The sequence below is a fragment of the Ischnura elegans genome, chromosome 3 (assembly GCF_921293095.1).
Source record: "Ischnura elegans chromosome 3, ioIscEleg1.1, whole genome shotgun sequence".
Classification (NCBI taxonomy): Eukaryota; Metazoa; Arthropoda; class Insecta; order Odonata; family Coenagrionidae; genus Ischnura; species Ischnura elegans.
Genome location: NC_060248.1, coordinates 111,671,707 through 111,686,012, shown reverse-complemented (window position 1 = coordinate 111,686,012; position 14,306 = coordinate 111,671,707). Strand labels below are relative to the sequence as shown.

The window sequence follows — 14,306 nt, the reverse complement described above, 5'->3', positions numbered from 1 at the left end:
ATAAAAAAGATTGGATTATCTCGAAGTGGACTCCGAAATACGTGGGAGTAACTCAAAATACCACTTAGATGAGGACATCTATAATATTACTTTGCGCAAATGGAAGAAAAAGAGACCAAGGAGAAGATAAATGCGGAGTTATCATGACCATAAAGGACTTGGGTCCAAGTTTACTTAGCGACGGAATACAGAGAGTCATTAAATGTTGAAGCATTAAGAGCACTTTTTAAGGTCAAATGACCAGGTTTGTGTATCTTTTCTTTAGCTCTTTTCAAGTAGAAGAAAAGGAGAGCCATCAAAACTAATGGAACGCTATTAACGGGACAAAAGTTAACTGTGTGTTCTTTCCTGAATCTGATTTTTTTAACAGCAAGAGGCATTATATCAACATGTTTCCTTGTTTCCAGTAACGAAGCGGGACACGGCGTCACATCAAGGCATGGTCTCCTCAATGAAGCATAATGTTCAATTCGCGTTGATTTCACATAACCACTGCTATGCTCAAAATTGGTACCAATCAAAATTGAGAGCTGGAGTTACAATTAGATAATACCAAATTTTGTAGGCAAGCATCAGGGATAGACAATGTTCTTGATGTTTAAGGCAGACAGGTGGTATCAAGTTCGAAAACGAAATATAAAAAGGAAGAAAAAATTCTCGTTTAACCCTACGTCTAGAATCCATTCCCAATCAAATTTTGAGTGGATACGGTACAGAATGAAAAGCATCATATTAGAACTCCATGCGTCATATAAAAATTATCCATATCAGCTCTATTTCTTCTTCGGCTCTATTTAATTCTTATGCCTGCCTATTCATTTTCTACCACTACCGTACAAAATCTATTATTTAACAGAATATAGTTTAACAAACAATTTTCATAATGATCATCACCATGCATTCTACAAAGGGAGTCACCAGCGATGCTGGAAAAAACAACCATAAATACTCGTTTATGAGATAAAGAAAACCCTCCCTCGGTAAATGTCCGACCCGATATGTATCTCCCAATCAATCCATGAATTAATGTGACAGGATTATGGGCGGTGCACTTCAAAAATAAGCAAGAAATACCGGGATACACGAGGATTTATAACCAAAGAGACAGTAAATTGAGGCGGTAACGGGATAAAAATAGCCCTCCAGGTAGCAACACATTCCATCACCACCCGCAAAAAGGCCATCAAGCAATTACGCAGGGAAACAGGTGAACACAGGAAGGGGTTCTGTTCCCTGGGGACACCCACATTACCCTCACACCCACGGCGAGCATAAATCATGGTCAGTTGGGATGCGTGTTCTGACCCAGAAATGCTCTTCCAGACGCGACCATTGCGCAGGAAATAGATAGGAGCCACATTTTTCCATCACCCTCCCGAAAAATGTTAACGCCGAAGACACACGGAGATGAAGTGCTTTCTTTCCCAATTTCAAGCATGATATAGCACTGCACATAAACTAACTTTAAATAGAATTATTATCCCTGGCCGGTGTTCTTACGCATGCATGATGCCAAGCCAAGCTAATGAATTATATACTGATAACCGGGATCAGTCAATCAGACATTAGACCCACCGAATATCTTCATAACCAACAGCACAATTGGCCGGCAATTGAACCATTATTAAGAAAAAATTTCCGTCATTTTGCGTTGATTAGCAAATGATGAGGTGGGACCCAGAAAATATACTTAATACTAAGTTCTTTTTTAGAACTATGATATGCCCGACGAGATTTCAATCAACAGAAGACATTTTAACTTAAGCCACAATTAAAATAATAACTTGGGCAAAAAAAGGTCAGTACTTGGATGACCTAGCTTCAGAAAAATGTCCTCATGTAATAATTTCAGAGGGAAATTTTCTCCTGTATTCTTAAGTATAGGTAATTATTAGCTTCGAATAGGATGCTTCACTACAGCTCTCACAAAAGCTCAAAGAAACACTCTCCACCATGTATAGTTATTAAACAAAAAAGAAAGAGCGAATACATGCCTTGCACTCAACTCGCAAAAGTCGCAAAAACAGAACATAATGAATGGCTTTCATCTTGTCGGGAATCTATTTTTAGAGTCACGACAGTGCTGGATCAAAAAGCATGCGCGTATTTGACAGGCATAGCAAGAAGCGCGATGAAAACAAAACGGATAATGCATGAATTTATTTATTATTCATTAAACAATTGATTGAAGCATAAATCATACTAGCAAAAAGAAAAAACTTCCAGCGACATCGGCGCAATAGGATCAAAGAGTGCTCAAGTATAGAGATTGTCAAGTCGATTTTTTTTACTTATCAAGATGAATAAATATATGCTTCATTCCTAATTTTTACACTGAAGACCCAATTGTCTATTAAAAAGTAAAATTTCTAATAACATAAAATGGTATGCCACCTAAGAAATTTCGGGCAATTAAATTTGTCGAACAACACAGCCGAGACTACCACAATGGTGACGATAGTTGTTTAAATACAGAATCCTACGAAAATATACTTGAAATGAGGCTTTGACAAGCGCAGGGAGTGACGTACCAGCGACCATGACCCTGAAAACGACAGATCTGAAAACAATGGAAGGTTGCTCTTGGCTGGCTAAGAATAAAAATATAATTATGTAAACCCGCCACGTCGTTCATCACAGCAAAAATTTCTGTCATGAAACATTTCCGAACACCCACCATACGATCATCTCAAGTTCACGATTTCGGGGAGCACCATTCTTTACGATGAAAAGCCAAACGTGACAAACACGCACTCGAGGTCATGTATCACAGTCAGGCGAAATACGAAATGGTCGACAAGAAAGCATGAAGACAAACCACTGTGACCCCCTCTTGGGGAAAAAGGAGGCAAGGTGCCCGGCCTTCATGTCAAGGGCAGCGCATGTCGGAGACAAGTATCTCCCCAAATCTTAAAGCCACACATCTCTACGTTTGAAATGCGAAGCAGTTAGTGCGAACTTATACAACAAGACCATAAGTGGAATGTGTTGTATCACTAAGAATGAGACCAAGTAGGTGGAAACAGAATCATAGACCATCATATATACTACACAGACCTGCGCGGACGTACCGGTGATTCACCTTCTCGAAGTATTCTACAAGTAAACGAAAAGGCGGAATACTCAAATATTATTTGGTTAAAAAAAACATCGTGAAATCCACCTTGATCGCGGTGACTCTTTTTCTCTTCAAGCCAATATATTTTGATTCACTCAAAATTATTACATTAAGTTCGTGTATTTCTATCCTGTAACTTATTGCGAGAGAAATATTTTACATTCATATTTAGGTGAAAAAACTTACATGAAAGGAATATAGTTCACAAATTTAGTTACAAGTATGGATAAAAATATCGGATAAAACAATCAGGTAGTGCCAGAACTAGCATCCACCCCATGCATGGACTTATTTGCAAAGAAGTATAACCTTGCTGGGCTATGAGTCAGTGCACAAGGAGAAATTTTGTCGCCTCGGCCGAAGGAAAACTGAGAACGAGAAAAGATTCGGCAGCCAAATATTCTTCACAAAGGACATACACAAAGCAGAAAACATTTTTTAGTTGGGAGATCACGCGAATTTGAGTCACTTCTTGAGATAAATTCAAAATTGCTGCTACATGGGAGTTATCTCCAGGAAGACAAAATTGTCAGAATATCTTAGAATTTTAAGAATGTGAGATAATAATTAAAGGTTTTAGTGAAGGGGTCGGCAAACTTCGGCCTGCGAAAAACTTAGAAGTGGCACCAATGAATAAAGGATACTAATTAATTATTTTTCCACATAAACAAATAGAAACATTATCCAGAGAGTTCGGCGCATCAATTAAATACGTTACCTAATTAAAACTCTCGTGAAAATAAAAGTACCAAGTCATGGTAATACACACCCACGGCCGGAAAGTATGAATAGTGCGACGACCCTTGACCCTTCGATAGCATCAGGACGTGTCTAAACATTTGAAGTATAAAGTATGTGATCCTAATCAATGAGTTCAATGTAACTTAAGTGATTCCTCGCACAACAACTTAGCCACAAATAATGAATAACAGAACCTTTTGTCTCCCTTTATCCAGAGCAAAAAATGAGAGGTCACATAAGCTATTGCGGTACTCATCAATGGATTTCTGCCGAGATCATTTTGCCACCCATCACTTCAACAACGCCGAGATATATCTGTAGCAGGCGTCGAAGTAGGCTGCTATCAATGAAGATTCGATGGAATGGTTTGGACCAGTGGTTCCCAACCTTTTCTTGTTTGAGGCACCCTTGGAAAGCCTTTCAAAAGTTCCCGGCACCCTTATAAGGAAATAGATATTTAAAATCTCCGTAGCTTTTTTATTATTATTTATTTATTTGTTTCATTTCGAGAGTTTGCATGCAACAACACCTTATACCTAGTCCTAGATGATATGAGAATACTGTTTACACTGATTCTGCCTAAATAAAAAGAATAGTATTACGATACAAATATGTAATGTGAATTTTGGCGGCACCCTCAAAAGATCTCACGGCACCCCTTAGTGCCGCGGCACACCGGTTGGGAACCACTGGTTTGGACGATGTTTATTGATTCGTGTACAATTCCACACTGAACTGCCGGCCGAAAGGCCGCAGTATTTATTCAATTTGCAAACTTCCAGTATGTTCTATCTTACTTTTCTTGAACATTAAAGAAACCTCTAGAAGGGAATCCTAGAAGGCCAGAAAATTAAATAAGAAAACTTTCCGTCACGGAGAATCGAACCCGGGCCGCTCGCTTGGGAGGCGACCGCGCTACCGCTGGGCTATCCGGACTGTTGGAAGGAAGCGATGACGGAACGCGGTTTGACTTGCCTCCGGGCAAGCGGTGTGGCGGCGAGGCAGGAGGTGCGGCCGCCACATATCAATATTAAGCGGCAGTAGACACACACAGAAGGCAATAAGGAGTAGGTACTATATACTAGGTAGTACCTCCACGCATAGCTAGGTAAGTGAACTCTTCGTTTGACGAAGGTGGGTCGTAGGAGTGTGGCCAGAATTAAAAAAAAACGACAGACTAGAAGCGGTGGGCGCGGAGTACGGCGGCGCCAGCAGCAAACATCCGCTCTTGACCAAGTGGCGTTGGTCACACCCTGACCCTCCCATTCTCGGGAGGCGACAGACGGTGGAACGAGCGATGTCCTTGAAATGTCCTCCACCCGTCACTCAAGGGGCTGGCTGGCGAAAAGAAACCCATGAAACAGGATTCCCCTTGACCGAGAATCGAACAAATGACCTTCGAATAGAAGGTGCAACAGCAGATGAAATCCCGTTATTAATCTTGATACCCGCGTAACTCATTGCGCAACCCGAACTGATGGAATTTTTATTTTTTAAGGATGGAATGTAATATATTTAACAGAATAGCGTCTTTGTCCACGAATTTGTGCAAGCGACAATCAAGCACGTATCATGCGTTGAAGAATCCAATGAGTATAAATACAAGAAAAAGAAGTTAAAAACTTTGAATTAATGGGAAGGCTGCATTTAGATCAAATTATCGAACGTGGAATATTTACGGTGAGGAAAGCAATTATGAACCATGAAATTAGTTTCGAGCGGAAGTATTCATTTACTAAAATAATATCTTTAATCAAGTAATTCAAATATATAATAAAATATAAAAAGACGAACAAGCTCCCACGCATCACTATCATTTTTCAGCAAAAGAAACGTTACAACTGCGAAAATAGAGTACCCATTTCTTCACAAGGATGAAAATATAATTTAGTATGTAGCAAGCATACCAATATCAAACCATGACAGCATACCACTAGATTCCGCCCAAAATACGCGATTAAAAACCAATAATAAACTACAAACTCAAAGCGAATATCAGTCAACGGAAATCATTCAGCAATACGACAGATTTTCATTGGTGATTCATTGTACTTGGCGTGATTTTGAAAGAAAAATATTTTTTAAATAATATATTTGCGATAAAATTTTTAAATAATACATTTGCGATATGAAAATGTATATATTACTTATTGAAAACTCTATCAAATATCCTTATAGTGACTGTGGCTCGGTCAACCGAAATAATTTATAAAGCGATATATTATTATTGCTAATTATTCACAATTGGTGCGATTTTGAATAATAAATATTCGAATTCAATTGTATCCGAAACCATTAAAACTGTGAAACGAAAAATATTTGGGTAAAATCATGAAATGAAATAATTGTGATATGAAAATTTATACATTGCCTATTGAAAAGCCTCTCGCATATCCTCCAGAGCGGCCCTCAAAACGGGAGGGTCATAAAGTCAACAACTGAGAGGAGAAGGGCCAGGCAGCGACCCCACAAATTGCATATCTGCCATTCTTTCCCGAGCGACGCTACACCGGACAGCGATGGTGACGTAATTTATGAACGCTAGGGCTTTCCACCGGGGGCGCGTTATTGTTTTACGAGCGGAGCAACCCCAGGTTGCCGACCTCCTCCGCCCTTCCACCGAGGAAGAAGAAGAATACAGCCGGCAGAAAGAGCGCGAGGACACATTCAGGGGAGGAGAGACAGACGTCGCCGCCGCCGCCCGTCCACAGATGGGACGGACGACAACAACAGCCTCTCCAGATTAACTCCGTGCGCACGGCGCTGCCGGGCGGTTGAATTACCGGGCAGGCAATTGAATTGACGTCCGGGAATTGTGGAAAGCGGAAATTGCATCTAATGTGTCAACTCAAACCCCCCCCTCCTCACCAGCCGAAGTATACACCAACACTTTTTAAGGAAGTCGGACGAGAATTCGCGATTCGAAACAAATACATAATTTCACATCTTGTTTCAAAATTACATATTTCATAAGGGGCATCATTCGATGTCTAGATGGAAAATTAGGCAACGAAGCATTGAGATAAGTCAATCGAAACATTTTTCCATTGAAATTTACAACAATTGCTAACTGCGGTATAACTTGCATTCACTTCGCGATTCATGTCACAGCACTAATTTGCAAACAACTTAGGAAAAGTTAGTTTGGTGAGTTGGCAATGTTCATTTTGTTTTGACCGACATGTTTCCTCAATCATATTGTTTGCATCAGTATTTGTACAAATTCATAATAATAGTTTCAATCTACATTTTTTCCGAACATAGACAACTATATCGATAGGATTGTATAAAAATTTGAAGATTGATAAATTCCAATTTCAAAAACTATTGCTCGGATAGCAAGTGTTCAAAGAAATACCGGGTAAATAAAATGTGAACGGTATATTATTTGTTATTTTCACAAAAAATATAGACAGGCACTTCGTTTTGCGGTGAAAAATTTCGTTAACCCACCACAAGCATTAACAGAAAAAGTATTTATGGCACGCCAAGTAACAACATGATTACGAGTCCACACCAATGCGGTGGGCGGTGATTGGAACGACAAAATTTTAATTCTTCCCAGACTGGACTTGAGCGGGGTGGCGACTGAATATACACTTCAGAGAACGCAGAGGTGATGAGGGTTAAACCCAACATTTATCGTCGATTCCGACATCATTAAACCTTTAAAGTTAGATGATGAGACTCAAAACGTAGTTTGCCAAAAGGTTTTTCCACTTTTTCGAAGTCGTCATTGGTTGATCACAAACATTTCTATACTTCCTTCATTGAAATAACTGCCTATGTAATTTCTTTCCTGAGTAACTTCCAATCCTCTAATAGTAATAATTGATCTCGTAATTATTATAAATAATCACCCGATAACGACAACACAAAGTTTGACCTCGCGGTCGGTATTCACGTACGAGAGGACGATTTTGCTCCTGATTTCCATATCGCCATTAATGACGAACCACGTAACAAATATATAAACTCCGAACAGAATTGTCCCTTTACTTTTTATAGTAGTAAGGTGAGAGATCTTCAGATTAGCAAAGACTTCCACGGAAGAAATAGGACCGTTTCAAAGTTCACAACGTATTCACTACCAACGGTTCCTACGTAGTACCGTGCGACGTCGATCTATAAATCGGTACGTATTATTCGTGTCTCCATTAGAAATAAAAAGCCTGCACCCTCTTAACCAAATCTCGTCTACGTTTTTTTCCGTTTCGCTACCGTGATCTTCGGATACTCTTACTTATCGGAACCCACTTCAACCACTCACTCTACCTACTCATCAGATAGCAAGGGCTTCCTTTCTCAGCCACCAAGTCGAGTACTTCCTCGTTAGTCTTTCTTCCGGCTCATCTCAAGCGCCTGGAACCAGTCCCAATTCTCATTTCGCAAGATGTACGCACTGACACAACTTCACCGACTGTATTGTACACCTCGAACCCAACGGTCATAATTCACGATGAAACGTCAAGTCTTTTGACAGACAGGACCTCCATCATTCCGAAACTTAGATCGCTACAGACCCTCAAATGAAGACTGGTGGCGCGGATGACGCCGAATTCAACCAAGTTCCTATTTATGCTTTCAAGATTATTGTATAGATCCGGGAACCACCCTTACTACAATCACATTAGCTCGCAAATAGAAGTAGATATGTTTTAATCACAATAAACTTTTTTTAAAATACAGAAAATAGATTATAAATTGCAAAAAAAAAGATATCCTGCCACTGCATATTTATACGAGCAATTCACTATCCGAAAAAAAATGCGTAGACAACAGTGTAGCCTGGTTTCTCTACTCTAAAGGAGGGCTCAAGAGGATGAGCTTTTTCCTTGGCGCAGCCATTCTTGATGGACCGAGAGCATAGGACATAATCTGCTCCCATCAGGATATATTGCGAGAGGGAGCTGGGGCGACCAGACTTCTCGGCAATTACAAGATAAGCTATTGCTTGTCTTGAAAACAAACAAATGGGCATATGGATGAGGATCATCATTGATACCGTAAATAACCGTCGTAATAACATCATGAAGTGCCTTTTTATAGCTTTGCCGGCCTCGGTGGCGGCGGGGTAAAGTCCTCGCCTGCCAAACCGTAGGTCGCGGGTTCGAATCCCGCCTGGGTAGGTGATCCCTCTCCAGGGCATGGATGTTTGTGTTGTACTCTGTTAATATTGAAATCCCTCGTTGTAAAAGGCCGTTATGTGCTGTTTACGGGGGTTGTGATAAATAAATAAATAAATAAAAAAAGCTGGCACGACAAAGCGCCATTCGCAACTTCTACCGAAAAAGAATGATACAATCCCATCCTGTAGCGAAAGCCTACGTATGCCACAAACCATGCCTGGTTTAATTAATATTGTAACAAAAGCCACAGCAATAAATGTTCCGGGTGACACTACCCGTGATGCTTAACCACAGGCAAACCAGATTTTAGCACAAGGGCGATAGCGTGGGCGAATCCTTTGAATACGAACGCTCAAATCAAGGCAATGGAATGCGCATGCAACCCACGCAAGCACTCTGCATTCGCGTGACTTCATTCCCAAATGCGATACTCTGTCAACGATCCTCTGGGCCTTGCATTCTATTAGCTGAGTATCTGGAATCCAGTGCGACGATCGCGCGCTGACTAAGACGGGAACCATCCGACCCTTTGATTACCACCATCCCACTATTAGGCCCTTGCGTAAATCATTCCTTCCCTTTGGAGCTCTACCGCCAATTTTCCCTCGTGGAGAAGACCACGCATAATTAGAATGAATATACGGGCAAACGTCAAGATGAGGCCGTAACTCAGGTCGGGCATCGATGTAAATGAAGCAAGTATTCGGGAGCTCACGCTCATCGAACAAAACACACCGTGGAGTGAAAATGGAAGAGATAAACATTCGGGCCATACTTTCTAAAGAAACTGCAATACCTTACTACGCTTGAAAATGTCGAATGACAATGGAAAAACTGCCGAGGAAAATACACGAGTATAATTATTCTTACTTGTAATACATTCGTATAAATCTCTATGTTAAATAAAGTTAATAAAAGTAAAAATAAAAACAATGATCCGTATCAAAAAATACCCAGTGGAAATAAAAATTCAAGGTAGCACGTTCCAGCTGAACGATAAGGCAACTGGTATATATATAAGTAATTAATTCGTTCTGACCAACGTAAACAACTCACATAAAATCGACGAAAAATGTAGGCAATGAAACATCTGAAAGCTATTAGTACCAAAAACAACATACAAGCTGATGACACAAGCTGGTATCGTAGTGTGCTACCGAAAAAATAAAGAGCAAACTAATAGGCCTTCATGATTTCAAACATCATACCACCGAGAGACATTTCAATACGCAAATGAAAGTGAACCCAATGAACACAAACAACTAGAAGGCAAGGCGCTGTATGATCTCAGCACAATAGGCTAGTGCACATAAATCACACTTTATTACTTTCCTTAAGGGCACCCAATACACAATCCCTCTTTCGCCAACCTATACGACTTTTTTCAACCTCATTCACAGATGTCTATCACGACCTCCCGGCACAAGAACACGAATGTGTAGGGGAATACGGACCTCACTAATTGTCTTCGGGCTCATACTTAGTACGAGAAACGAAACCGTATAATTTACATTAAGATTTCAAAATATGTCCTCCTAACCGTGCATCGACTAGGATCCACAGGAAAAAAAAACAGACTTTCCGAGCCACAATTTCTGGGAATCGCATTTGAATATCCGTATTTTACGCTTGCTCTTACGGCAGTGCCTGACTGAGAATAGGGAAATTTTTGATTGAGTTATTATATGCAATTTTGATAAAAAGCTGATAAAGTGTTCCTTATACCATAAGAATCGTGATAGAAATAAAATGTAGGGCCGTTGCCGTATAATTTTTCATTATTTGTAAAATAATGACGTAAATAAAGTCAAATCACGTAAGTTTGGAATTGGAAGCGGCTAAAATAACTGGTAAAAGTGATCTCATCGAAATATTAGGAATTATTACCCGCGTCACATGTGCCTTATTTTTGATTATTCACCTCGATGGATGTCGTCTATGATATCAAAACTTTTTTATACACGAAAAGTGTACGTTCTTAATAACGAAGTCGCGAACCTACCGCCTCAAACAAGTTCACCCCTCTATTATTCGTGACTTCGCGACACACCCTGCGCTGTGAGCGAACAACAGTCATCACGATCACTTTCCACCATTACCACGCACGTCACATCCAACACACCCAAATCCAATAATTATCACGCCCCCATGATTGAATCCGGGCATGCACTAGGAGTACAATGGCTAGTTAGAAATTCAGTAATGCGCTTACGAACACATCGAATAGCTCACGGTGATATCAGCACATTAATATTACAATTCCTGCACGGGACTAAGTCATTTTCCCACGCAATCGGAGCTAAGGTGTTTATACGAACGTTAAGAGCAAGCATGGTAACTCAACACTCTTTCGAAAAATGATTCTTACACCAAATCGATATCATTTCAACCGTCATGCGGAAAAAATAAATTTAATCACAACGGGAGAAAAGATTGAAGCTTCGAATCAGTCTCAACTCATTAATGAACTAGGACTCCAAGCTAATAACTTCCTCATTTACAATAAAAAATAAGGTATTACCCTAGCCTAACAAATGTAATTATTTTTGAACTTATGGAAAAAATTTATTATAATTCAGGGCGCATTAACAAAAATGTATGGCTTTAGGATGGCAATACGAACTACGCACAATTGAGCTGTCACCCTCAAACCCAAATCTCAGTTAAAGGTTAAGTGTATCAATATTTTGTTCAACTTGGAGGAGTATTAATTGTCATAGAGATGAAATTCAGCTTCATTAACAGAATACGAGTAGAACCCTAGATATCTACACCTATAAGGTGACACACAGGCCCCCTCAAGGAAGTTTAGCGGTAGTACAATGAGTCACTGCATTAAATAAACTATACAGTTTCAGATACAGCTAAGTATGAACAATAGGACGAGGATATGATCTAATAAGTCACTTTGAGAGGACTCCTACGCTACTACTACTCCTACGCTCGATCGGCCTTTTATCGGAACATATTCTCTAATAACACTTATAGCATCGTGTAGTGGCGTAACTATTGGGGGGACGAGGGAATGTATCCCCCCCAAAGCCTCAGAGAAATCAAAAAAATATTTAAAAATCTTGTCTGGATTTCATGTATAATAACTGCAACTGCTTAAAGTTGAATTTTACATGACAAGTTTATGTAAAATTCATATTCAGGCATGTTATTTTTCAAAAATTTTCCTGGCCTCCCTGTTTCCTGGGGGGGGCTAGACCCCCACTAACCCATCTCATCCCTCCCAATGCCCGATCAACCCCCATCCCAAAGCCCTCTCCTCCCCCCCCAAAGCATATCCCTAGTTACGCCACTGGTATCGTGCATAAAGTAGACCTTTGTCAACATTTGCCTGTATCTCAAACGTGAAAATTCCACCTTCCTATATTTTCACTTGCAAACTGTAAATATTTACAATACAGGAACTTTAAATGGATGCCTAATTTCTCACACCCTGACATATCCAAGATGCTAACGCGAATTTAAACACGATGTCTTTCTTGCGGAAAAAATATAAAAAGAGGACCGTTCCAGAGGGAACGATGCGTTCACTAAATGATAAAAAAAACCTTTTTCATGCCTGACTTTCTTCCTTCTCCGCAAATCACTTGAACAGCAGGCACACAGGTTCGGGACGCAAAAATAAAGCCTCGATCAGGGAATCAATTACTACACCCGACTGAGAGCACGGATTTTATCGTCCATCCAGATTCGAAGAGACCGCATCGATAAAGGGACGACAGCGAACGCAAATGGCGTAGCCGTGACCTGACCTTGATTTGATGTGACCGACTCCCGTCGATCGACTGAAGCGAGATATGAATTCATAAATGCATACAACATCATCCGAGTTCCGCTCGCGCTAACTGTTAGGCAATGCAGAACGAAAAAAATAAACAACCGATAGAGCAAATTGTCTTTCATCGCTAACAATTTTAGAGCTGCCCCATGAGAAGGCAGGATAGTTGAACGTGCACACGGACACACAAAAAAAACTTCACAAGCAATTATCGAAAATAAACTTCCTCTAATGGAGAACAGACATTACAGGCGGTTAGTCGTAAAAAGGTACTCCGAAATAAATGAACTCGCTTTTGTAATTACAACACTCGCAACAAATATACGAATTTCGTATTTAATTTAAGCATAGCACTATAACATGGTTTCCAACATCCGACGTGGAAAACAGTCACTTGCCGAAATTAATCGCACTGGGAAAATAATGTCTTTAGTAGATGATAGAATTTATTTTCGTGAGTTCAGTAACAACAGTTACAGGGAAGCAAGAATAACGTGACATCCCTGAAAATGGAATCGAAGAATTACCGGATGCTTCCGGATAAATAGAACACACATCATGTATCTACTATTAATAAATGTTCTGATCATTTGATAATAAACACAAAACCGAAATTCCAAATCATTGACCTAGATAGGAAGCTAATTAATAACTTGGTCCTGATCCAATAAAATAACTTTATATAAGATATAAAGTCATTTGACATATGAATTATTTTTTATATTACAAAAATTGTGCGAAATGTTTTAGACAAGCAGCAATTAGATCAGTACTCAACGCAGTGATACACAGCGCATTTTCTATTGCATAGATGAGTTTTTTTTACTGTGGATTAGTATGTCAAACTGCGATTAGTTTATCAAACTGGGATTAGTTTACCAAACTGCGATTAATTTATTACATACCTTAGATGACTTTGCGTCAAAATCAAGACTCGAGACCTCTTCTGGAAACTTGTATCTAATACCGCAATCAAAATTATTGAAGTTATTTGGCAAAATTCGTGAAAATCACAAAAAAAAACTTACTATCCAATCAAACAAAGCCTCAGACTAAGATCCTGGACTCGAGACCTGGGCATCATCAAATGTTTTTGGAAATGGTATTCCATACCGAAGCAGCACCACCATCGAAATCATGTTGCACTGCATAGTGGTCGGTAAATTGACATGAAAGTGAGGACAGATATAAATACCGAAACAAACCAGAACCAGATATACACCGACAGAAAAACCGAAAACAATAGTGCATTTTTCCCATATATAAGAAAATGCACTCAAAAGTGGGAATTTCTAAAGAGCCGCTCATTGACCTATTACCTTAAACACCTCAAGCACACAATATATTATTTACGAGAAAAAAAACTTTCATTCCGCAAGATGCAACGTCAACATTAATGTCGTGGAAGATCAACGGAGAGGAACAGAAAATTTTTTAGGGTCAAGTGGGAATTCAGTAAATAGGTCGTCATCCAACGCAAGTGAAGGCGTTGTATCAATTCCTAAGGTTACGAGGACCGTAAAGAAGA

The 14,306-nt window shown here is 39.7% G+C and overlaps 1 protein-coding gene across 4 annotated transcripts in view; it reads right to left on the bottom strand.

Annotated features, from left to right (window-relative positions):
* Nucleotides 1-14,306, bottom strand: part of LOC124156362 (rhotekin-like) — a 585,015-nt gene that overhangs the window by 193,151 nt on the left and 377,558 nt on the right. The window lies entirely within an intron of this gene.